Genomic DNA, 25,699 nt, shown 5'->3' on the forward strand with positions numbered 1-25,699 from the left:
TTAACTTTTAAAATCTAAATGAAAGTTATTCAAATCTAAAATATCAAATTAAACCAGAAAGCTCCCTGATACCACGACAGCCCTCAAAGAACTTCATGCAAACTGGAAACCACATATATATATATATATATATTTTTTTTTACTTCTTGCTCCTACTTGAGACGCAGATGTCTCAAGTAGACACCTGGAAATGCAAATGCGCTACGCTAAATGCTAAATGTACTCGTTAAAACTCAAACGTTCATCAAAATGCACATGCAGGGTATTGAAATAAAGCTACACTCGTTGTGAACCTAGCCAACAAGTCAGATTTTTAAAATGCTTTTCGGCGAAAGCAAGAGAAGCTATTATCTGATAGCATGCAACACCTCAAAATGCCTGAATGCGAACTAAACAAAGATTTAGCTTATCCGGCGCTACACAAAACGCAGAAATAAAATATAAAACATTCATCACCTTTGACGAGCTTCTTTCTTGGCACTCCTATATGCCCCATAAACATCACTATTGGGTCTTTTTTTCGTTTAAATCGGTCCATATATACCCAAAATAGCTTTCTATGGAAGCTGTGTCATTCAGAAAAAAACATTGTTTTTAAACGCTGCGTCATTTTTAAAATTAAAAAAGTCGACGATAAACTTTCACAAAACACTTCGAAATACTTTTGTAATCCAACTTTAGGTATTAGTAAATGTTTATAATCTATCAAAATGATTACAGGGCGATGTGTATTCAATAGCTCCTCGTCTTCAAATCAATGGCTGCCAATGTGCACATTCAAAACATCCTGGTGGAGACCGGAAGAAAGTGAATCCAGTTAGTTGGATTTACCAAGAAAAAACTGACGACAATGGCGACATCGTGTTGAATCTATAGGAATTGCATGCAGATCCATAATTAATTTTGTGCCCTTTTAACAACTCATGAAAGTGACGCATGGAAATTATTTTTAGCTTTCAGAGAGCGGTTTTTCTTGCGTTTTTCGATGAAACACACAATCTGTTATAGTCACAGCCGTGATTTAACCAGTTTTAGAAACTTCAGAGTGTTTTCTATCCACACATACTAATCATATGCATATACTATATTCCTGGCATGAGTAGCAGGACGCTGAAAAGTTGCGCGATTTTTAACAGAATGTTCGAAAAAGGAAGGGGTAGACTTAAGAGGTTTTAACTAGGCAAGTCAGTTATGAACAAATTCTTATTTTCAATGACGACCCAGGAACAGTGGGTTAACTGCCTTGTTCAAGGGCAGAACAACATCATTTTTTCTTGTCAGCTCAGGGATTTGATTTTGCAACCTTTCGGTTACAAGTCCAACACTCTAACCACTAGGCTACCTGCATATACTGAGGCTGCATTTGTTGTAGCTGGGGATTTTAACAAAGCAAATTTCAGAAAAAGGATCCCGATTTCTATCAACATATCGACTGTAGTAAGCTCGCTGCCAAAACACTCAACCACTGTTACTCCAACTTTCGGGATGCCTATAAGGCTCTCCCCCTGACCTCCTTTCGGCAAATCTGACCATGACTCCATGTTGTTCCTCCCTTCCTATAGGCAGAAACTCAAACAGAAAGTACCCGTGCTAAGGACTATTCAACACTGGTCTGACCAATCAGAATAAACGCTTCAAGATTGTTTTGTTCACATGGACTGTGATATGTTTCAGCTTCCGAGAATATCATTGACTGAGTTCATCAGGGAGTGTAAAGGAGATGTTGTACCCACTGTGACTATTAAAACCTACCCTAACCAGAAACCGTGGATAGATGGCAGCATTTATGCAAAACTGAGAGAGCGAACCGTCGCATTTAACCATGGCAAGGTGTCTGCGAATATGGCAGAATACAAACAGTGTAGTTATTCTCCTTTGTAAGGCAATCAAACAGGCAAAACGTCAGTATAGAGACAAAGTGGAGTCGTAATTCAACGGCTCAGACACAAGACGTATGTGGCAGGGTCTACAGACAATGACGGACTACAAAAGGAAAACCAGCCACTTCGCAGACACCGACGTCTTGCTTCTAAACAAACTAAACTCTTTCTTTGCCCACTTTGAGGATAACACAGTGCCACCGATGCGGCCCACAAACAAGGACTGTGGGCTCTCCATCTCCATGGGCTCTCCATTTAGGCGTGTTAACCCTCGCAAGGCTGCCGGGCCAGACAGCATCCCTAGCCACGTCCACAGAGCATGCGCGGACCAGCTGGCTGATGTGTTTAAGGGCATATTCAATCTCTCGCTATCCCATTCTGCTGTCCCCACATACTTAAAGATGGCCACCATTATTCCTGTACCCTAGAAAGCAAAGGTAACTGAAATGAATGACTATCTGAAATGATGACATTTCTGTCATCATGAAGTGCTTTGAGAGACTAGTCAAGGTTCATATCACCTCTGCCTTACTTGTCACCCTAGACCCACTTCAATTTGCTTACCGCCCCAATAGATCCACAGACAATGCAATCGCCATCACACTGCCCTATCCCATCTAGACAAGAGGAATATGTATGTAAGAATGCTGTTCATTGACTATAGCTCAGCATTCAACACCATAGTGCCCTCCAAGCTTATCATTAAGCTCAAGGCCCAGGATCTGAACCCCGCTTCGTGTCACTGGTTCCTGGACTTCCTGATGGGCCTCCCCCAGGTGGCGAAGGTAGGAAACAACACTTCCACTACTCTCATCCTCAACACTGGGGCCCCACATGGGTGCATGCTCAGTCCCCTCCTGTACTCCCTGTTCACCCATGACTGCGTGGCCAAGCACGCCTCCAAATCAATCATCAAGTTTGCAGATGACACAACAGTGGTAGACTTGATTACCAACAATGTCGAGACCGCCTACAAGGAGGAGGTGAGGGCTCTGGGAGTGTGGTGCCAGGAAAAGAACCTCTCACTCAACATCAACAAAACAAAGGAGATGATAGTGGACTTCAGGAAACAACAGAGGGAGCACTCCCCTATCTAAATTGACGGGAAGGTGGAAAGCTTCAAGTTCCTCTGCATCCTCATTTACAAATGCACAATCAAGAGCATCCTGTCAGGCTGCATCAGTACTTGGTACAGCAACTGCACCGCCCGCAACCCGAGGGCTCTCCAGAGGGTGGTGCGGTCTGCCCAACGCATCACGGGGGCAAACTATCTGCCCTCTAGGACACCTACAGCACCTGATGTCACAGGAAGGCCAAAAAGATCATCAAGGACAGTAACCAGCCGAGCGACTTCCTGTTCACCCCACTATCATCCAGAAGGTGAGGTCAGTACAGGTGAATCAAAGCTGGGACCGAGAGACTGAAAAACAGCTCAAGGCCATCAGACTGTTAAATAGTCATCACTAGCACATAGAGGCTGCTGCCTATACACATAGACTTGAAATCACTGGCCACTTAAATAAATGGAACATTAGTCACTTTAATAATGTCTACATATCTTGCATTACCCATCTCACATGTATATACTGTATCCTATATTGTACTATTCTACTGTATCTTATTCTATGCCGCTCTGACATTGCCCGTCCATATATTTTTACATTCCTAATTCCATTCCTTTACTAGATTTGTGTGTATTGGGTATATGTTCTGTAATTGTTAAATATTACTTGTTAGATATTACTGCACTGTCAGAGCTAGAAGCACAAGCGTTTCGCTACCCCCGGAATAACATCTGCTAAACACGTGTATGTGACCAATACAATTGTATTTCCTTTGATTTGATTTATTTGATTTGATAATGGGAAAAGACTGCACTTGACCATTGCACTTGAATCATTCCAACTGTGAATGAATAGTCCCACTACTCTACGAAACCACACACTACTGCAGAAACTTTGATATTTCCGGACGCAAATGATATGGTGAAAACGATGCGTGGGGAGGCAGAGGCACAGAAACTCACATCAATACCTTTGTCAGATAACACTGTTAAATGAAGAATGTATGCTATTTCTAGGAATCAAGAGAACTGACAGAACGACTCAAAAACTCCCCAGCTTATGCTCTCCAACTGGACGTTAGCTGTGAGGGCCGAGATGCCCTGCATTGACTTTTGATCACTATACATGTCTGGGATGCTATTTACGAGGACATATTGTTCTTTCTCACGATTCCTGAGCATGAAATTGAACATAGGATGTTTAGTGTACTGTGTGGCTATATTGAAGGAAACCAGATTCGAACGGTGGGCTTTTGCACAGATGAGGTTCCATCTATGGTGGGACGGCTGGCAGGCCCTTGCACTTTGGCTATGATTGAGTCTATGATTGAGTCTATGATACATATGGATGTATTGTAAACTCAGCAAAAAAAAGAAACGTCCCTTTTTCAGGACACTGTCTTTCAAAGTTTATTCGTAAAAATCCCCAAAACTTCACAGATCTTCATTGTAAAGTGTTTAAACACTGCTTCCCATACTTGTTCAATGAACCATAAACAATTAATGAACATATACCTGTGGAATGGTTGTTAAGACATTAACAGCTTACAGATGGTTACAGATGGTTACAATTAAGGTCACAGAAACTTTAGGACACTGAAGAGGCCTTTCCACTGACTCTGAGAAACACCAAAAGAAAGCTGTCCAGAATCCCAGCTCATCTGCGTGAACGTGCCTTAGGCATGCTGCAAGGAGGCATGAGGACTGCAGATGTGGCCAGGACAATAAATCATACTGTGAGACGCCTAAGACAGCACTACAAGTAGACAGGACGGACAGCTGATCATCCTCACAGTGGCAGACTATGTGTAACAACACCTGCACAGGATCAGTACATCCAAACATCACACCTGCGGGACAGGTACAAGATGGCAAAAACAACTGCCCGTGTTACACCAGGAACGCACAATCCTTCCGTCAGTGCTCAGACTGTCCGCAAAAGGCTGAGAGAGGCTGGACTGAGGGCTTGTAGGCCTGTTGTAAAGCAGGTCCTCACCAGACATCACCGGATACAACGTCGCCTATGGGCACAAACCCACCGTTGCTGGACCAGACAGGACTGGCAAAAAGTGCTCTTCTCTGACGAGTCGCGGTTTTGTCTCACCAGGGGTGATGGTCGGATTCACGTTTATCATCGAAGGAATGAGCGTTACACCGAGGCCTGTACTCTGGAGCGGGATCGATTTGGAGGTGGAGGGTCCGTCATGGTCTGGGGTGGTGTGTCACAGCATCATTGGACTAAGCTTGTTGTCATTGCAGGCAATCTCAACGCTGTGCGTTACAGGGAAAACATCCTCCTTCCTCATGTGGTACCCTTCCTGCAGGCTCATCCTGACATGACCCTCCAACTTGACAATGCCACCAGCCATACTGCTCGTTCTGTGCGTGATTTCCTGCAAGACAGTAATGTCAGTGTTCTGCCATGGCCAGCGAAAAGCCCGGATCTCAATCCCATTGTGCACGGTTGGAACCTGTTGGATCGGAGGGTGAGGGCTAGGGCCATTCCCCCCAGAAATGTCCGGGAACTTGCAGGTGCCTTGGTGGAAGAGTTAGGTAACATCTCATAGCAAGAACTGGCAAATCTGGTGCAGTCCATGAGGAGGAGATGCACTGCAGTAAAGCAGCTGGTGGCCACACCAGATACTGACAGTTACTTTTGATTTTGACCCCCTCCCCCTTTGTTCAGGGACACATTATTCAATTTCTGTTAGTCACATGTCTGTGGAACTTGTTCAGTTTATGTCTCAGTTGTTGAATCATGTTATGTTCATACAAATATTTACACATGTTACATTTGCTGAAAATAATCGCAGTTGACAGTGAGAGGACATTTCTTTTTTTGCTGAGTTTATGATACACCGAGAGCAACTGGCATCAAAAGAGCTGAGTATGGAGATACACTGCAACATGTAACTTCGATTGTAAACTACATCAAACCACATCCTCTGCGTGCATGCCTGTTTGCAAAACTATGTGGAGACATGGGATCAGTGCATGACAATTTCACACCAAATCTTGGTGGTTATCGAGGGGGAATGTGCTTAGGGTCGTTGTCCTGCTGGAAAAGTGAATCTTCGCCCCATTATGAGATCCTTTTCATGATGTATCTCTCTGTACTTCGCTCCGTTTATCTTTCCCTCGATCCTGACTAGTCTCCCAGTTCATGCCGCTGAAAAACATCCCCACAGCATGATGCTGCCACCACCATGCTTCACCGTTGGGATCGTGCCAGGTTTCCTCCAGACATGAATCTTGACATGCAGGCCAATGAGTTCAACCTTACTTTCATCAGACCAGAGAATGTTGTTTCTAATCGTCTGAGAGTTCTTTAGGTGCCTTTTGGCAAACTCCAAGCGGGCTGTCATGTGCCTTTTACTGAAAGGTGGCCTCCGTCTGGCCACTCTACCATAAAGGCCTGATTGCATGGTTGTCCTTCAAGAAGGTTCTCCCATCTCCAAAGAGGAACTCTGGAGCTCTGTCAGAGTGACCATTGGGTTCTTGGTCACCTTCCTTACCAAGGCCCTTCTTCCTCGATTGCTCAGTTTGGCCGGGCGACCAGCTCTAGGAAGAGTCTTGGTGGTTCCAAACTTCTTCCATTCATGATGCGTGTTTTTTCTGTAATTAATATACACTGCTCAAAAAAATAAAGGGAACACTAAAATAACACATCCTAGATCTGAATGAATGAAATATTCTTATTAAATACTTTTTTTTACATAGTTGAATGTGCTGACAACAAAATCACACAAAAATGTTCAATGGAAATCAAATTTATCAACCCATGGAGGTCTGGATTTGGAGTCACACTCAAAATTAAAGTGGAAAACCACACTACAAGCTGATCCAACTTTGATGTAATCTCCTTAAAACAAGTCAAAATGAGGTTCAGTAGTGTGTGTGGCCTCCACGTGCCTGTATGACCTCCCTACAACGCCTGGGCATGCTCCTGATGAGGTGGCGGATGGTCTCCTGAGGGATCTCCTTCCAGACCTGGACTAAAGCATCCGCCAACTCCTGGACAGTCTGTGGTGCAACGTGGCGTTGGTGGATGGAGCGAGACATGATGTCCCAGATGTGCTCAATTGGATTCAGGTCTGGGAAACGGGCGGGCCAGTTCATAGCATCAATGCCTTCCTCTTGCAGGAACTGCTGACACACTCCAGCCACATGAGGTCTAGCATTGTCTTGCATTAGGAGGAACCCAGGGCCAACCGCACCAGCATATGGTCTCACAAGGGATCTGAGGATCTCATCTCGGTACCTAATGGCTGTCAGGTTACCTCTGGCGAGCACATGGAGGGCTGTGCGGCCCCCCAAAGAAATGCAACCCCACACCATGACTGACCCACCGCCAAACCGGTCATGCTGGAGGATGTTGCAGGCAGCAGAACGTTCTCCACGGCGTCTCCAGACTCTGTCACGTCTGTCACGTGCTCAGTGTGAGGTAGCGGAGGTAGCGGTCCTGCTGCTGGGTTGTTGCCCTCCTACGGCCTCCTCCACGTCTCCTGATGTACTGGCCTGTCTCCTGGTAGCGCCTCCATGCTCTGGACACTACGCTGACAGACACAGCAAACCTTCTTGCCACAGCTCGCATTGATGTGCCATCCTGGATGAGCTGCACTACCTGAGCCACTTGTGTGGGTTGTAGACTCCGTCGCATGCTACCACTAGAGTGAAAGCACCGCCAGCATTCAAAAGTGACCAAAACATCAGCCAGGAAGCATAGGAACTGAGAAGTGGTCTGAGGTTACCACCTGCAGAACCACTCTTTTATTGGGAGTGTCTTGCTAATTGCCTATAATTTCCACCTGTTGTCTATTCCATTTGCACAACAACATGTGACATTTATTGTCAATCAGTGTTGCTTCCTAAGTGGACAGTTTGATTTCACAGAAGTGTGATTGACTTGGAGTTACATTGTGTTGTTTAAGTGTTCCCTTTATTTTTTGGAGCAGTGTAATTCAGAGCTCATCTATAAAAGAGACCTTGGTCTCAGTATGACTCCCTGATAAAATAAAGGTAAAATGAAATTAAATATATTGTGCCAGTGCTTAGCTAGCTACATTATAGAAAAATGGGGAAACGCTAGCTAGCTGGCTTTACCACCCCGTGTTAGTACATTTTGCTAATAATTATTGCTTTGAGTCTTATGAATCTTTGTCAAATCCTTTAAAGAAAAGTAAAACTGAAAAATGGTCTCATGTCTCCTTATTTCTCCAGGTTAGCCTATTGTCTGCAAAGGTTGTTATATTGTAACTACAAAGTAATTCAACATTTCACTTCACTTTACATTGTTGCTTAATACTGGGTAAGTGCATTGTAAATACATGTTTATCCCTTGTAAAAACATTGTTTCATTGTAAGTTTAATGTAACTAAAAGGCTTTACCTAATGTTCTCCTGTCTCATAAGTTATCCTGGCTAGTCTATTGTCTGCAAAGGTTGTTACGTTGTTACTACATAGTAATTATAAGGCTGTACCCTACTCCCTACTGGGTTTCACTTTACGTTAAGTTGCGTGCTCCCGTGTTGGTACATGATAATTACAAGTATATCAATGTAATTACGTTGTTATTTTTATTACACTTTATTCGGTATAGCCTTTGAGCCAGGTCGTAACATAGAAATAAACAAATAGAAAATGACCTAGCTTATTTAGCTTATTTTTTTCAACCCTGGTATTACATGTGGTTTCGTTGGTAGTGGCACCTTGTAGTTTGATGAAATAAGGTCAGATTTTGTTTCAGGTTATTAACATGGTAATTCACAAGTGACTTTCAAACGTGTAATTACAAAACATTTGTTACATAGTGACACAATAAAATGTGTAATAACATCAGTTATTACACATGTGGAATAACCTTCAGCAAGTGAATGTGTAATTACACATTCTTTGTTCCAACTCTGTAGTAACTGATAGCGCTACAACCTTATTACCATGTAATAACATCGTAACATTTATGTAACTACTATGTTGTTACTACAGTTATTACTGTTTCGTTACATAATAATAGGGGAAACGTAATGTAAGTGTTACAGAAATTTAGATGGATAATTCCAAATTAAAAAGTGAACTTGGAGCAAGAGGAAAAAACGGGCTGTATTTACGTTAAATATTTATTTGTGTTTTTTATTTATTAAGTTTAACCAAATGGGAAATGTAAGTTGAGTGTTGAAAGCAATAGCTTTGGTAATTATCAAATAAAAAGTTGCATTGAATCATATGTTTGGTTTCAACAAATTTAGAATTTTTCATTTGAGAACTACTTGTAACCAATTTAAGTATATTTTTTTAGGTTGATCCAAATAGTATTTTTTTACAGTGTAGGAATATGGGACCAAATCCAAAACTTAATGAATAATTCCCATCTCTGAATGTAGACAATTAACTAGTTGCCGTTACATAATTCCCAATTCTATTTTCATGTAAACGTCATTCTAGTCAATGTTTCCATCAAAGCTATCATGACTAGTAGCAGTGCGTAGGTACAGTCAGTCTGGAAGCCAAGCCAGTAAAAAAAGCCATATTACAACCTATGTTGTGATAATACATCGTCAAATCAACAACACTATACAGTATATGCTTTGTTGAATACACTTAAAAATAACACCAAAAACTAAAGTGGCCATCAAAAACACTGAGAGGCTGCTGCCTACATACAGTAAAGACTCAAACCATTGACCACTTTAATAAATGGTTCACTAGTCACTTTAAATAATGCCACTTTAATAATGTTTACATATCTTACATTACTCAACTCATATGTATCTTATACCATCTATTGCACCTTGCCTATGCCGCTCGGTCATCGCTCATCCATATATTTATATGTACATGTTCTTATTCCATCCCTTTAGATGTATGTGTATTAGGACGTTGTTGTGGAATTGTTAGATTACTTGTTAGATTTTACTGCACTGTCGGAACTAGAAGCACAAGCATTTCGCTCGCATTTAATATCTGCCAACCATGTGTATGTGACCAAACAAATTTGATTTGAACTATTTAGTCCAATCAATGTTTCCAAATACCAAGGTGGCTTTCCAGGGTACTGATGTATGTGTGTGTGTGTGTGTGTGTGTGTGTGTGTGTGTGTGTGTGTGTGTGTGTGTGTGTGTGTGTGTGTGTGTGTGTGTGCGTGCGTGCGTGCGTGCGTGCGTGTGCACGTCCGTGGCAATGGGGCAAACAAAACCTTTTTTTTTATGCATGCCAGCAAAGCCACCATACAACACTGTATTATTTTATTAGACCTCTGTGGTCTAAAAAGGAAGGAAAATACAATTGCAAGGATCCACTTTTCTAGACAGTATACTGACACACAGACAGTGCATTGCGCAAACAAAACAACCTTCACAATATCAACTGGAATTACTTGGGTCTATTACTTGAATGGGAAGACATTGTCTCTGGCAAACATGGTTACAGACCCAACAACATATAGTATCCCCTCCTCATGAAGAAAAGCACAAGCTAATTATAATACACGACGTAAGCAAAACAATGATATCATTCCAACATTGCTTAAAATTATGAATAACTACCAATGAGATAGACCTATATAAGCAATATAACAATTGTGTCACGACTTCCGCCGAAGTTGGTGCCTCTCCTTGATCGGGCGGCGTTCGGCGGTTATAATTTATTCCCTTTTTAACCCTCTGGTTCCCACATGGTTTTGTGCGTGTTTGTTCTTTGTTAAGTGGTCGCTCTTTTGTGTCGAGCTGGAATATCCACGTTTGGAAGTTGTTTGTGAATTTTTAGAGTAAAGTACATTTTTCCTCAGTTCTGTGTCCTGCGCCTGACTCCATCCTAACCGCTGCACACTGACACTTGAAAAATTGAGCTGTACAAACTATTGCATAAGGGAACCATGAGTGTCACGCCCTGACCGTAGTATTCTGTTTTCTTTATTATTTTGGTTAGGTCAGGGTGTGACATGGGTGATATGTGTGTTTTTGTCTTATTCTAGGGTGTTTGTACTGTCTAGGGATTTTTGTAGATTTATGGGGTTGTTTTCATCTAGGTGTTTATGTTGGTCTATGGTTGCCTAGATTGGTTCTCAATTAGAGGCAGGTGTTTATCGTTGTCTCTGATTGGGAACCATATTGAGGCAGCCATCTTCTTTGGATATTACGTGGGTTATTGTCTATGTTATGTTGCACAATAGCACATTGTTTATATAGTGGTCACGGTCGTCTTATTCGTTTTGTTGTTTTTGTTTAAGTGTTCTTCGTGTTCTTCATTGAATAAAGAAGAATATATTCTAACCACGCTGCGCTTTGGTCTACTCCATACGACGATCGTGACAGAATAACCACCAACAATGGACCAAGCAGCGTGGTAACGGACAGCAGCAGCAATCAAAGGACTTCTGTACTTGGGAGGAGATTCTGGACGGCAAAAGACCCTGGGCACAGCCAGGGGAATATCGCCGTCCCAAAGCAGAGCTGGGGGCAGCGAAAGCAGAGAGGCGTCAGTATGAGGAGGCAGCACGGCGGCGTGGCTGGAAGCCCGAGAGGCAGCCCCAAAAATTCATTGGGGGACGGCACACAGGGAGTGTGGCAAAGTCAGGTAGGAGACCTGCGCCAGCTCCCCGTGCTTACTGTGGAGAGAGAGGGCGTTGTACCGCGCAGGCACCATGTTATGCGGTGGAGCACACGGTGGCCCCGGTGCGTGTGCATAGCCCGGTGCGGTACATTCCAGCTCCTCGTATCGGCCGGGCTAGAGTGGGCATCGAGCCAGGTGCCATGAAGCCGGCTCTACGCATCTGGTCTCCAGTGCGTCTCCTCTGGCTAGCATACATGGCACCAGCCTTACGCATGGTGTCCCCGGTTCGCCTGCACAGCCCAGTGCGGGCTATTCCACCTCGCCGCACTGGCCTGGCTACGGGGAGCATTCAACCAGGTAAGGTTGGGCAGGCTCGGTGCTCCAGATCTCTAGTGCGCCTTCTCGGTCCGGTCTATCCGGTGCCATCTACACGCACCAGCCCTCCGGTGGCAGCCCCCCGCACCGGGCTGCCTGTGCGTCGCCAGAGCCCAGTTCTCCCTGTTTCTGCTCCCCGCACTCGCCCTGAGGTGCGTGTCCTCGGACCAGTACCACCAGTGCCGGCACCACGCACCAGGCATACAGTGCGCCTCGTCTGTCCTGAGCTGCTAGAGTCTCCCGTCTGTCCTGAGCTGCTATAGAGTCTCCCGTCTGTCCTGAGCTGCTAGAGTCTCCCGTCTGTCCTGAACTGCTAGAGTCTCCCGTCTGTCCTGAGCTGCTAGAGTCTCCCGTCTGTCCTGAGCCGTCAGAGCCGCCAGTCTGTCCTGAGCCGTCAGAGCCGCCAGTCTGTCCTGAGCCGTCAGAGCCGCCAGTCTGTCCTGAGCCGTCAGTCAGCCAGGACCTGCCAGAGCCGTCAGCCAGCCAGGAGCTGCCAGAGCCGTCAGCCAGCCAGGAGCTGCCAGAGCCGTCAGCCAGCCAGGAGCTGCCAGAGCCGTCAGCCAGCCAGGAGCTGCCAGAGCAGTTAGCCAGCCAGGAGCTACCCTTCAGTCCTGAGCTACCCTTCAGTCCTGAGCTGACCCTCAGTCCGGAGCTGCCCCTCAGTCCAGAGCTGCTCCTCAGTCTGGAGCTGCCCCTCAGTCCAGTGCCTTTAGTAGGGTTGCCAGTCCTAGGTTGGCGGCGAGGGTCGCCGTTCCTAGGAGGCCACAAAAGCGGACTAAGACCATGGTGGAGTGGGGTCCACGTCCAGCACCCTTCATTAAATAAAAAAGAATGTATTCTTACCACGCTGCGCTATGGTCTACTCCATACGACGATCGTGACAATGATCAGATAACAGGCAAGCCGTAATTTAGTTTAAGATATTAATGAGCAAGTAGTCGATATATATATTTGTTCAGCGCTTTTGAAATGGACAGCGACAAAATTCAGAACATGGGTCATTCTTACAGTATTCTCCCTGTACACCAAGTTAGAACTGTAGGATAAATAAAGGGGACATATAAGCAGACAATGAAAGCTCTTACAACATTCAATGATGACATTTCTCTAAAACAGGCTATAGGCTACATTTGCACCGCCAAGTCAGAACAGTAGGCTAAGGTCTGAGGGGGAGAGGGACCAAATTATTAGGGTGAGACACATGGGCTACTAACAGCTTACTACACAACATACACATAGTATTACTTTCTTAGCTACAGTATACATATCTCCCTGGCATATTACATCATGTATACAGCAGTATACAAGACATACAAGGATTTATGATGCTTTCAAGACAACTTGGAACTCAGAAAAAAACAAGGTCGAATCATGACGTCAGTGATCTTCAGGTCGGAGCTCTAGAAAGAGGCTTGAGTTCCCGACTTGGAATTCCGAATTGGGTGACCATTAAATGTATTTTTCCAGTCTGAGTTCCCAGTTGTCTTGAACACACACTTACGAGTTTCCAGTTGTTTTGAACACAGCAGAACTAATGCTGGATTGACAGCATGGCCAATGTATTCAACCTTTTCTGGCCCATGGTGTTGCGTGTGAATATTTATCCTTTAAGCTTGGAAAAGAGACCCTTAAACCCAGATGGACCACACACCCTCTCCACCAAATAACGGGCAGGGGAAGCAAAATAGTGATTGCTTTGTGACGCTCGCAGTTAGCCACTGATTACTTCCAAACCACTCATTGTTGAATTTGTGATTTCCGACTTGTTGTGTAATGTTTATGTCCAATGGACGATGAGCACCGATACGCTTTATCTATAATTTCTCTTCGTATGACAAGGATTGAAAATGATTTGCCAGTAGATTGTCGACAAGATTCATGATGATGACTGTTTGTCTAGCTTGGTAGCTAAGATTGTGAAAGTATGATGTTGACATGATCAGTCCAATCAAGCTATGGTAGATATAACATGATTTGATGTCATTTTCTCTGTGGTAAATAACCTTGAGCCTTATTGGATGGTCATTTTTAATGTAAATCTATGGCAGCACCCAAGGGGGCTTGAACTGCTTAGCTCGCCCTGTAGATTCTGCGGTGACGTGGTGTCCTGATGAGTGACAGAACACTGAGCTAATCACAGCGCAACTAGAGAAGATTACCAATGCCTGCCCTCTGTATTGTCATTGGCTGCCCCTCCACTACAGAAAGCACTGAGCTAGGCTGAAACACCTGCATTTTGGAGCTGCCTTATTCGAGAAAGAGACCATGTTTGTATGCGGCTTTATTAACTAAAGGATTTTTTATTTTTTTTGCAAACTGATATGTGACACGAATGAATGCCAAAATAACAAGAAAAACAGGCAAAAATAAATAAATGACAAAAGTGTATGTACACTACCGTTCAAAAGTTTGGGGTCACTTAGAAATGTCCTTGTTCTTGAAAGAAAATAACATTTTTTGTCCATTAAAATAACATCAAATTGATCAGAAATACAGTGTAGACATTGTTAATGTTGTGAATTATTATTGTAGCTGGAAATGGCTGATTTTTAATGGAATACCGACATAGTTGTACAGAGGCCCATTATCAGCAACCATCACTCCTGTGTTCCAATGGAACACAATGTTCCATTTGTGTTAGCTAATCCAAGTTTATCATTTTAATAGGCTAATTAGATCATTAGAAAACCCTTTAGCAATTATGTTAGCATAGCTGAAAACTGTTGTTCTGATTAAAGAAGCAATAAAACTGGCCTTCTTTAGACTAGTTGAGTATCTGGAGCATCAGAATTTGTGGGTTTGATTACAGGCTCAAAATGGCTAGAAACAAAGAACAACCGTCTCAATGTCGACAGTGAAGAGGCGACTCCGGGATGCTGGCCTTTTAGGCAGAGTTACAATTTCTCGGGTGAGATTCAGCCACTTGCCAATTGACGGAAAATTATGAAAACACAGAGGGAGAAGAAAAATAAATTATTTTATCATTTTATTGTTCCAATATTTGGGGAAGCCTGGCTTCCCTTGGCACCCATGAATACACACCACTGATCATGACTTGTGCCAAGTAATACTGAGCTACTTCCAATGGAGAATTTCCCAGTGAGAATTAAGCTTCAGTCATGCGTTGAGTGGAACAATTTAGTTTTGCTTAATAATGCTTTTAGAACAGTGGGAACATGGGAAGGGAGAGTCGTTGCTGCTTTACTGCAGAACCCAATGGATTCACTACTCAAATCACTCAGCATTAATATGCAACACCCCTTAAAACGTCCGTTATTACCCTGTAGGCTAAACCAGCGTATAGGAATGTATCAGATAAAAGAAACCACCTTAAAAGCCTTGTGGGAGACGAATGAGGATCATTTAATAGTGAGCTTTAGGAAATGAAAAGTGCTCTATGAAATTATTGGAAATTATTACTTTTTCAGTCCCCTCATTGTGCGCTATACTCTTATGAAAGGCCAGGAATTTTTGTCACTTTATTTTGTATATCGGCTCCCTAGAGGACCTGGCCAGCGGTGGTCTAATCCTGGTTCTGAGGGTCTGTAAGGTCTGGTGGATTTCATTTCTCTTCCTGTTTATCTGCTTATCTGAGGCATTGTAATTCGATGGAGTCACCCCACCTGATTGGGATTTTCTTTCTTTCTTTACCTTTTTTTCCCCTATGTATGGTCTGAAAAACAGCCACGTCTCGACTTTTCAGGACCACGGCAATGACTATGAACCATTCTGGGGTGAGTCAGTCTTGCAGAGAGTCCATAGAGGACTGTAATGACATTCATAAGCTTTCTCTTCCTCTGTCTCTCCAACTAGCCACTGAAACCCTATTTCCCACAGGACTGACAGAATGCCAAAGTGCCTCGGCTGCAACGTTTGGGGATCTGTGGGTGGTTGGTGGTTACAACAATTGGTGCTGAGCTTTTGCCCTATAGTGCTGTATGGGAGCCATCACAATTCAGTGAAGCAAAAGCTGTTTGTCTAAAAAAGCTATTTGCCATGCAATATTTATGTATTTATTATATAATCATACAAGCGCAGTTATATGAGGTGCAACGGTTCCTTATCCAGTGTGCCAAAACTGGATGAAATAAATTAATTCATCATTAAACATTAATCCCCACATTTATCTTGACAGTTATTTACAATGACAAGAAAAATACAACAATATGCTATACAGTATGTCACACTCGCTTGTCTGTCACGCGAGAATTTGAAAATCCCCCTCTCCTCCCCCCTGTCTCCGAAAAGAAGATGGACATGTCACCATAAAAACATCCTGTTTCTCCCAGATCAGTCTTGGAAGCACAAACAGCACCCCATTAAGCCCTAGCCAACATATAATCACTGTGCAATCGGCCCAATCACCACGCTAGCTACGCCAGCCCCATATCAGCCTGCATGCTGTACACAGAGCACTGAACAGGCCTGCAGCACAATCAGATCTCCATCCTCATCATGAGCAAACCAGCAACCCACTGCCACTTTTAATTTGATTGGGCAAATGGTGTGTTAATGGGCCACATTAGGAGTTAGTTGGGAACAGCAGCAGAAACCTAATGCAAAGTGTACTATGAAAGATTTTGGAGACAAGTCTTTTTTAAACCTCCCACTTCGGGTTGGATGTGTCAATGTGTAATTTATGCATGCATAATCTATGAGCAGAATTACTGTCTTTCCTCAATTTGACAGTTTTCTGGAAGCTGTGCGATGCCATTTTCCCAAAATGTTACCCCACGTGGCCCTTACAAAATTAACCATGGTAGAAAAATTAACTAAATACCATGGTTTTGTACTAGGAGCATGTAGTGAAAAGTTAAAGCATAGTAGTTACTTACAATGTATAATGATGGTCTGTGTCCCAATGTTTTTTCAGGTAATTTGACCAAAAACGTAGTAATTTATGGTACTCACATAATGCAACATTGACTACCTGCTCTGCAATGGAAAATAGTAGTCCTAGTACCCTCTTAAACCTCTTTAGCTCTTAGTGAAAAACCACAACACACGTGATCTTGTAAGTGTATTGTATATACCCTCTTAAACCTTGGTGCCTGGATAGGGTATGGTGAGAAGAATGAATGGGGTCTGAAACATGAGGATTTACATTTAGTTCATCTAGTTCATCTCTCTTCAAGTTTTCAGTTGGCTCTCTCTCATTCAACTGACTTGGCTACTCTTATACAAATCTAAATAGCCAACATACTAAAAAGCTATTTGTAAAAAGGTATAATTTATAATCGTATCTCATAAAAACATTTTCATCATGTAATTCTCAACTTTTCCCTAAAAAGAGCAATGTTTCCCTTTGTTTACACTCCGGTGAATGTTTGTTGATCCTGCTGCCATGACTACGACAGGCTAACTTGACTGGAGCTAACTTTAGCCAACGTTAGCTTCTATGCTAACAGACGTTCATAAATTAATTAAACTATCATAAAAAATGAACAACAATTATATCATTACGCTCCACTTAACTTGGTGTTTAATATGTAATGCTTTGTAACTACTTACTGTGATGATAACGTTTAAAATATTTTGTTTATCTGCTGCTTCTGGTGGCTCTCTCATTCAACTGACTCACTGACTAGGCAGGCTAGCGCGAGAGCCACTGTAGAGTGAGAGCGCGTGTCGCAACCACTCAAGTTAGCGGCTCCCTCTGTGGGCCAATACAAGCACAACACCGCTTGACTATAAATACTGTAACATTCTCCCACATTTCCGGTTGGCAACATGAACAAAAATTTTTACTATTATTAAAGAAATTATTACTCCTTTTTCAAAGCAACTATTTCCCTTTTTCTTTGATGTTACAGACAAACTAGGACCAACGCTCGTGAATGCCACTTTCAAAGCTACTGGCTAAAAACTATACAAAAGTACTTGAGAATCTCTATAAAATTTCACTCCGCAGTCTACTTAGCCTCACATAGCCTCACATACACATCTCACATGACCAAATACTCAAGAAATATATATATAAAGGAGGAGAGGCTAACACACAATTCAAAGATGAGGAGGGGTTCTACTAAGACTTGAAATTTAAAGCGATTTGTGTGCACCATGGCATTTTTTTTCTAGGGCTGAATTATCCGTTCTTTCAAAGCTGTTTTTAATATTAGTCCACAATGAGATATGCTATGTATGAGTAGTTGCTGTTTGGTTAAATAATTGTTATGCTTTTTGTTCTCCATTACTGTTCTTTGCTATTAATGTTAACATCATCAGAGAGGTTTGGTAGTAAGACAAAGCACTAACTCTTCTAACTCTGTCACATGTAAATATAAATATATATTTTAAAAAATATAGCCTATAACACAGCATTATTACTCTATGCAGCTGTGACAATGTCATTCAACTCAAATCAAAAGTGTACTTATCACATAAGCCGAATACAACAGGTGAAACAGCGAAATGCTTATTTACGAGCCCAAACCAACAGTATAATTTTTAAGTGAAAAATAGGTATTAGGTAAACAATAGATCAGTAAAGGGGTGGCGGGACAAAATGCAAATAGTCTGGGTAGCCATTTGATTACCTGTTCAGGAGTCTTATGGCTTGGGGGTAAAAGCTGTTGAGAAGCCTTTTAGTCATAGACTTGGCGCTCCGGTACCGCTTGCCATGCAGTAGCAGAGACAACAGTCTATGACTGGGGTGGCTGGGGTCTTTGACAATTTTTAGGGCCTTCCTCTGACACCGCCTGGTGTAGAGGTCCTGAGTGGCAGGCAGCTTAGCCCCAGTGATGTACTGGGCCATATGCACTACCCTCTGTAGTGCCTTGCGGTCATAGGCCGAACAGTTGCACGACAAACTGTTCGGCCTCTGAAACCTATCACGACAAAATAGGTTTTGTCGTGCCCTCACGACTGTCTTGGTGATGAGGACACCAAGGAACTTGAAGCTCTCAACCTGCTCCACTACAGCCCATTCGATGAGAATGGGGGATGTGCTCGGTCCTCCTTTACCTGTAGTCCACTATCATCTCCTTTGTCTTGATTACGTTGAAGGATAGGTTGTTATTCTGGCACCACCCGGCCAGGTCTCTGACCTCCTCCCTATAGGCTGTCTCGTCGTTGTCAGTGATCAGGACTACCACTGTTGTGTCATCTGCAAACTTAAGGATGGTGTTGGAGTCGTGCCTGGCCATGCAGTCATGGGGGAACAGGGAGTACAGGAGGGGACTGAGCACGCACCCCTGAGGGGCTCCAGTGTTGAGGATCAGCGTGGCAGATGTGTTGCTACCTACCCTCACCACCTGGGGGCGGCACGTCAGGAAGTCCAGGATCCAGTTGCAGAGGGAGGTGTTTGGACCCAGGATCCTTCGCTTAGTGATGAGCTTTAAAGACACTAGTAGACTTAGTCCTGTATTGGCGCATTGCCTGTTTTATGGTTTGTTGGGGGCATACCAATATTTCTTATAAGCTTCCAGGTTAGAGTCCCGCACCTTGAAGGCGGCAGCTCTACCCTTTAGCTCAGACCGAATGTTGCCTGTAATCCATGGCTTCTGGTTGGGGTATGTGCGTACAGTCACTGTGGTGTCGACGTCCTCGATGCACTTGTTGATAAAGCCAGTGACTGATGTGGTGTACTCCTCAATCCCATCGGAAGAATCCCGGAACATATTCCAGTCTGTGCTAGCAAAGCAGTCCATTAACCATTACAGTATGTGTCATATCATGTAACCAATATATTCCTTCCTCTGAAACATATTCTCTGAATTATTAGTATGCATCAAGATTCATCTTCAGCTGTTAACGAACAATATACTATGGTCTTACACTTCTCTCCTCATTTAACACTCTGACTTGAGTCTGAGAGAGGGGGAGAGAGGGGGATAAGAGAGAGAAGGAGAGAAGAGAGACAGAGAAAAGAGAGACAGAGAAGTGGTGTGAACCCAAGGTGGCTAGTGAACACCTGCATTGTTGTGACAGCAATCAGACGTACTACTCAACAGGCCTTAAATTCAACATGGTAGCGCATCTAATTAACTGTGAACAAGTTGCAGCTAATTCTGCCCAATTAAACTCATCTTGATCCTTTTGCCCAGCTAACAAACTAAATCAATATGTGTGATAATAAGTATACACACTGTGACCATTATCAAGATATTTACAGTTCTTAAACAGATACTGCACAATTTAAAATTTTAAATGAATAAAAGAGTTGGGTATTGTTTCTAGATGTTTTGAAAAAATGTATCTTCAAATCAAATCAACGTTTTTGGTCACGTGCACAGGATACAGGGTGTAAACAGTGCAATACACATTTGTCACAAAAAAATAGACAATAAGTATTACAGTTTTTTTCAATTGCTAAGATACTTTTAATGAAACTGAGGTCTTCATCTCTATGATAATCTAACCAACATATTTTTTTGCAAAACTGTAAGTAATTTCTCGTTGCTTTCACACACAATGCAAATGCTAAGCACATTTTTGCAAAACAGTAAACACAACTCTCTACAAAAGACGAAAAACTCAGTTGAGTAAATCATGTCAAACTAAATTAAAACATTTTGTCACAATTGATACAAATTACACCCATGAATGTGAACCTATCCGACACATGTGCAAAACTTCTTTGCACAATTGTTCAATCAGCAATCAGTCCTTATTCATGCATAAAAGAGGTCACCTCTGAGTTGCTGTTTGCAAGAATGGACCAAGTAAGAGGCCAAGTGCAAGGACAAAGGAGAGATAGAGGGGCCCATAGAGGAATAGGGGTTCAGATGCATGGAGGTGGAACGTTTATGATTACCGTCCACATGACCAGATGTCCCTCCTAGACGCAATGAATGCGGGTTGTCTGGCAATCACTTCAGAGGACTGCCAAGCGGTGGATATGCCATGCAAGGAAATGTTTTACTTGCGGCATTGCGAGGGAAAACATCCAGTGTGATGTTGATGAATACTTGTGGCCTGATCGACAAGAATAAATGGACTGAATGTGGTGTGGTGTATGTGTGGTGTATGTGTTGTTTGTGCTGCCTTTTTTGACATTGCTTTGTTTTTGCAGTGATTTGTTAGCTTGGTGAATGTTATGTTTATTCTCTGGATATACTGTACAGCATCACTGAATTTGTAAAGGACAAAATGGAAAAAGGTTAAATAAAGACTTGGATTGGTTTGATAAAATAATTTTAGGAGAAAAACAGTACAGCCCATGCTGTGATAATATGTTTACTTGCCATTCATGATGCATACTATCATTATAGTATCAACAAATGGAATAGACATATAAAAGAGGGTTAACCGTGTTAGGCTATATTGATAGTTGTAGTTAGTATTTATTGATTTTTGAAATACCTTTCCATTACATAAGTTGTATGTTTTGATGGAGGTAATTAATTTGTGTCATGTATTTAATGTTTTTAGATTCTTAATACATTTTGCTAATAGATTGTCTGAAACATGTTTCAGTTTGGGGTTGCGTGTTACCTGTTTTGAAAAAAGTAAATTCTGTTTGGACAAATGTGCTCAAGCAATTGTGAAAAACTGTAAGTAGTATTTTTTTGATAGCAATGTATGAAAATACATTAAGTGTAAAAAAAACATGCTCTTTCCATGACATACAATGTCCAGGTGAATCTAGGTGAAAGCTATGATCCATTATTGATTAAATCCACTTCAATCAGGGTAGATGAAGAGGGGTGTCACATTCGTCATACGAATGGGACCAAGGCGCAGAGTGGTATGCGTACATTCTTATTTATTAACTGCATGAACACTAAACTAACAAAAGAACAAAACAAACCGTGAAGCTATGCAAACGAGTGCTGACAGGCAACTACACATAGACAAGATCCCACAAACACCAAAGAGAAATGGCTACCTAAACAACGATTAACAGCTGCCTCTGATTGGGAACCATATCAGGCCACCATAGACATACAAATCACCTAGACCTTCAAAACCCTAGACATACAAAAAACCCTAGACAACCCTAGACAAAAACTAGCGTACCCACCCTAGTCACGCCCTGACCTAACCAAAATATAAAGAAAACAGAGATATCTAAGGTCAGGGCATGACAAGGGGAGAAGGATTTTTAAGCCTTGAGACAATTAAAACATGGATTGTGTATGTGTGCCATTCAGATGGTGAATGGGCAACACAAAAAAATGTAAGTGCCTTTGAACAGGGCATGGTAGTAGGTGCCAGGCGCACTGTTTTGCTGGGTTTTTCACATTCAACAGTTTCCCGTGTGTATCAAGAATGGTCCACCGCCCGAAAGATATCCAGCCAACTTGACACAACCATGGGACGCATTAGAGTCAACATGGGCCAGCATACCTTAGAACACTTTCAACACCTTGTAGAGTCCATGTCCCGATGAATTGAGGCTGTTCTGAGGGCAAAAGCGGGTGCAATTTAATATAAAGAATGTGTTCCTAATGTTTTGTACACTCAGTGTCCATGCCCATAATAAGAATATACATTATAGACTATGACATGTGCTAAAGGGAATAGTGACATTGTTAAGCAGCTAATATAAATAATAATAAATAGTAGCAGCAATGGTGCGTGTGTGCGTGTGTAAGGATGGTTAAGTGAGAGTCAGTGCAGATAGTCTCTTGAGTACAGGTCTGTGCTGCAGCTATACAGCTGTTCAAAAGTCTTATGGCCTGGGGGTAGAAGCCATCTCGGAACCTGTTGGTCCGAGAGCTGATGCTCCGGTAACACCTGCCAAAAGGTAGTAGAGAGAGCAGTCCATAAATGGGGTGGCTGGAGACCTTGGCGATCTTCCGGGCCTTCCTCAGACACCGCCTGGTGTAGATATCCTGCATGGCTGGGAGCTTGCCCCCAGTGATGGACTGGGCAGTCTTCGCCACCCTCTGTAGAGCATTGTGGTTCAGGGTGGTGTAGTTGTCGTGCCAGGCGGCGATGCAGCCAGACAGAATGCTCTCAATGGTGCACCTGTAAAAGTTCCTGTTCTGAGGTGGCCATGCCAAACCTCTTCAAACATTTAGTTTCAAGTTTAAGGTTGTATCAGCTGTATCTATGGGACACGCATGGTAGACATCGTCCAATGTAATGCAGGTTCCTTCTCAACAGTGCAATAGTAAAACATCTGAATACAAACATAAAATGGCAGTAGAGTAGAATAAACATTTTAGCATAAGTATAATACAGGAAGGCAAAATGTATACTACAATATTTACATGTGTATTGGGGAAGGGGGTGGAGGGCAAGTGTATACATTGAGCAGTATAATAAGAGTCTTGTGGCAGTAGTTCTAATGTGTGCTAAGGTGTGGAGAATCAGAGTGGATTATATATAGAAACGGTCTCTGAGTGTGTTGGTATCAAACCTTATGCTTTGATATCATCTGCCTGATGGTAAAAGAGAGAACAGCTCATGGCTGGGGTGTGTGGGGTCCTTGATGATGTTTCCTCAGGCACCATTTAGAGTCCTGAATGGGTGGAAGCACGGTCCCAGGGATGTACCTTAATGTTAAGGGTAGAGAAAGCTTGTTGGACACTAAGAAAGCTTTGTTGTAGAGCATTTAACACAAACCCCGGGGAGGGGCTAGCTGAGTATAAGACTGTATCATCTGCATATAAATGGATGAGAGAGCTTCCTACTCCCTAAGCTATGTTGTTGATGTAAATTGAGAAGAGTGTGGGGCCTAGGATCGAGCCTTGGGGTACTCCCTTGGTGACAGGCAGTGGCTGACACATCAGATTTTCTGACTTTGTACACTGCACTCTTTGAGAGAGGTAGTTAGCGAACCAGGCCAAAGACCCTCAGAGACACCAATACTTCTTAGCTGGCCCACAAGAATGGAATGGTCTACAGTATCAAAAGCTTTTGCCAAGTCAATAAAAATAGCAGCACAATATCGCTTAGATTCAAGGGCAATGGTGACATCATTGAGAACCTTTAAGGTTGCACTGACACATCCATAACCTGAGCGGAAACCAGATTGCATACCCGAGAGAATACTATAGACATCAAGAAAGCCAGTCAGTTGATTAGTGACAGGGCAAAATAGGCCTATAACAGTTAGGATCAGCTTGATCTCCCCCTTTAAATAAAGGACGAACCGTGACTGCCTTCCAAGTAATGGGAACCTCCCCAGAAAGGAGGTTTAAAAGGTTGTAGATAGGCTTGGCGATGACAGGGGCAGCAACCTTAAAGAAGAAAGGGTCTAAACCATCTGACCCAGATGTTTTTTGGGGGGTTAAGTTTCAGGTGCTCCTTTAGCACCTCGGACTCAGTGACTGTCTGCAGGGAGAAGCTTTGTAGCGGGGCAGGTGAAAAAGAGGGAGAAACATTGGGGATAGTCGCATTAGAAGAGGTGGGAGATGAAGAAATATTGGACGGGAAAGTCAAATAGGAATCCTGACTTAATGAAGTGGTGATTAAAGAGCTCAGCCATGTGCTTCTTGTCAGTAACAACCACATCATCAATATTAAGGGACACGGGCAGCTGTGAGGAGGAGGGTTTATTCTCCAGGTCTTTAACTGTTTTCCAGAACTTCTTGGGATTAAACCCACGGAGAGAGAACTGCTCATTAAGGTAACTAACTTTGGCCTTCCGGATAGCCAGAGTGCACTTATTTCTAATTTGCCTGAACGAAAGCCAGTCAGCCTGAGTATGCGTGTGCTGAGCCTTTCGCCAAACGCAATTCTTGAGGTGGAGTAACTCTGCAAGATCACAGTCGAACCCGGGGCTGAACCTGTTTTTAATTCTAATTTTCTTTATGGGGGCGTGTTTGTTAACAATACCACTGAAAATATCAAAATATAAGGTCCAATCGTCTTCGACAGAGGGGATCAAGCTGATTCTATACCATTTTACAGATGCCAGGTCATGAAGGAAGGCTTGCACATTTAAGTTTTTTAGCATCTATGACAAATCAGGACAGGTTGTTTCACTGAGCAGCCATTACGAACACAGGCTGTAAAACAGTGATCACTAAGGCCTTTACAGAAAACACCAGACTGATATCTATCAGGATTGTTTGTGAGGATAACATTGAGGAAAGTAGCCTTTTCTGGGTGTTTGGAGTCATATCTTGTGGGATTGGTAATAATCTGAGAAAGATTTAGGGAGTCCCATTGTTTTAGGACTTGGTCAGATGGATTAAGCATGTCCCAGTTTAGGTCATCTAGCAGGAGAAATTCAGACTTTGTGTAAGAGGCCAGGAGAGTGTTTAGGGCAGGTAGGGTAAAGGACGGTGCTGATGGAGGACGATAACACCCAGCAACAGTCAACAAAGAGCTATTTGAAAGTTGAATGCTTAAAACCAACAAATCAAATTGTTTGGGGACAGACTTGGTGGAGACAACCGAACACAGAAGGTGATCCTTGGTAAAGATTGCCACTCCCCCATCTTTGGAAGATCTGTCTTGCCGAAAAAGGTTATAACCAGAAAGGTTAACATCAGTATTAAAAACCCTTTTCCTTAACCACGTCTCAGTAATGACCAACACATCTGGATTGGAGCTGTGAACCCACACTTTCAATTAATCCATTTTAGGTAATAAGCTGCTAGTGTTAACGTGCAGAAAAGAGGAGAAATCAGTGAAGCAGATATCAGAGCCCCAGTCAGAATTGGGGCTAGCAACAATAGATGGCCCAGGGTGTACATGCACATTTCCAGATATCAACAAAAGTAATACAATCAAGGCACGGCATAGGACAGGGAGAGCTCTGCAGTGCTGATTTATGACATCTGAATGTGCATCAGATAACAACAAGATCATATTGTACAGCAATTTCATCAGGTAACATGAATACAAAGTACGGAAGGTGGTTGGAATAGGATGGGAGGCCAAAAGTCAGCGTAACCAATAGAAAGTCAGAGTCCCGATTGTGAGTCTGTCCCAC

The sequence above is a fragment of the Oncorhynchus clarkii genome, chromosome 15, assembly GCF_045791955.1.
Source record: "Oncorhynchus clarkii lewisi isolate Uvic-CL-2024 chromosome 15, UVic_Ocla_1.0, whole genome shotgun sequence".
Classification (NCBI taxonomy): Eukaryota; Metazoa; Chordata; class Actinopteri; order Salmoniformes; family Salmonidae; genus Oncorhynchus; species Oncorhynchus clarkii.